The following is a 2,148-nucleotide window of genomic DNA, read 5'->3' as shown; positions in this document are numbered from 1 at the left end:
CATAGCAACACACTAAGACATCATAAACTTGGCATTAAGGCTTTATTCCTAGATTAGGTCTAAGGAGGAGCTGATTTCAAAAGGCAGCTCTTATTAAAGCATACATATACATAATAATCAAAAGTAATTGCCAGTGGAATACAGATAATGGCCTTCAGAATTCTGTGAATTAGTTTTACAAAAAAGTTGTTCCTTTTCAAATCTGACCAAGAACAAAGACCTTGTTTTGTTAGTGATATTCAAAATATATTTCCCCAGCCATCCTTAAAGAAAGCACCATATAATCACAGGGATTCAATTACTAAGAAAGATAATATTACTCATATTTTTCAAATGCTGGATTCAGTCCATTACTCAGTGGATACAGCACAATGTAAAATGGGGGCTTTTTACTTGCAAACATTAAGAATGCACAAATGAACACACTGAATGAATAAATGAATGAGAAGGAACTCAACTTCAAATGCTGCCAAAATAATTTTATCAATAAATCTTTTTACTTTTAAGCACAAAATGTAATATGTTAAGTAGAATACATATCATTTGGACAGCATTCTGGCACATCTTATGATATATAATGACTAAGGACAAATGGGCTCCACTTGTTACTTCCTGGCTGAAGTCCTAACTAAAATTGTTAAAAGAGGATAATGAAAAAACCCATATACAGGTTGTACTACCACATATCTTGCAAATGGTTGAATATCTCAGAAATAAAAATGCTATTTTAGGAGTAACTAAATCTTCATTGGTTTTACTCTGTACACTTTTCATTGGCAACAGTAATGATCAAAGAGGAAAATACTTCTACTCTTTTGGTCTCAACACAGGTTTTCTTTGGGGTTCATCAGGAAAACAGAACATCCAGTTCTCTTGATTATGAAGTAGCATGTGGAAAAGGAAAATCCACTTGTCTATTTCTAAGGCATTCAAGAAGGTTACTCTTACCTAGATAATATCTCTAGATAATAGGGAAGGTTTTGCAAGAGTGAATTCAAAGTTAAAAAATCCCCGAACAGTAAAAAAGAATGAGCAGCTTTCAGCAGAGAATACCTAAGGATCTGCACTAGTACTTGCTTTGTTTAATATATTCACAACTTCTCTGAGGAGGTGAAGAAAGGTCATTGCAAATACAAGAATACAAGGTCATTGAGAATAGTACACAATTTCAGAGGAAAAAACTGAACAATTATATCATAAAATGGCACATAAAAACAGGTGTAGAAAGATAGCGATGCATACGGGGAAAAAAGTGAATTTCACATACAAAACAATGAATGCTATATTTTTTCAGGAGTGGTTTTCACTACTTTGACTCAAAGCTCTGGAGCAGTGGAAATAAATGAATTGAAGACAAGAAACAATAAGAAAAGGAATAAAATGGAAAACAATGCCATACCGTCATTAAAATGCACCGGTGTCTTGAATACCATATGCAGTTGTATTTCATCTCAGTAAATTTATGGAGTAACTGGGAAAAGTCCAGAGAAAAGTAATTGGCATGGCTTGAAACTAGAATTCTTCAGTCTGGAAACAAAACAGTTTATAGGAAGAAAGATGGACATCTATATACTATGAAAAAAAGTGAAGAGAGGCAAGAGGAAAACAGCAATTAACAGTCTTTTCCAGTATGGAAGATAAAATTAAACAAGAATACAGATTGTAGGTGCAGGGACCTTTGGAAGAAATGACCAGGAGGGAGAGGTTAACACCCAGTCAAAGAAACTTTTGCTGCCAGGAAAAAGCTTTAATGTGGGAAGGAATTTGTTCTCATGAAGGATGCTGTGTATATTTTCTTTGTCTGTCTGCTGGGAGGTAACTCCCCTGCTATAAGTGATAAAATTCTCACAGGCATGCTTGGAGGCTCCCACAGGGGGAGAAAACAACCTGGGGTTTTATTGCCCATACAAAAGGTGTTGTTATAAAAGCATCAAAATGGGGTTTCCCTTTCACCTTCTCAGCCACCTGTATTCATAATATATATATATGTATGGCAGTGTTCTCGGCTGTTAAAATAAATTTTCTTTAAAACTGTGGTGGATATTTTTTGGTTTGCGGTGGTTTTTTGTTAGTTTTGTTGGTGTTGTTATTGGGGGTTGTGGTGGGTTTTTTCCTTTTTTTTTTTTTTTTTTTTTTTTTGTTGTTGTT

The sequence above is a fragment of the Pipra filicauda genome, unplaced genomic scaffold, assembly GCF_003945595.2.
Source record: "Pipra filicauda isolate LSUMZ 115617 unplaced genomic scaffold, ASM394559v2 scaffold350_size761097_pilon, whole genome shotgun sequence".
NCBI classification, from domain to species: Eukaryota; Metazoa; Chordata; class Aves; order Passeriformes; family Pipridae; genus Pipra; species Pipra filicauda.
The sequence above is the reverse complement of the archived record's forward strand: the minus strand, read 5'-3'. Positions refer to the sequence as shown.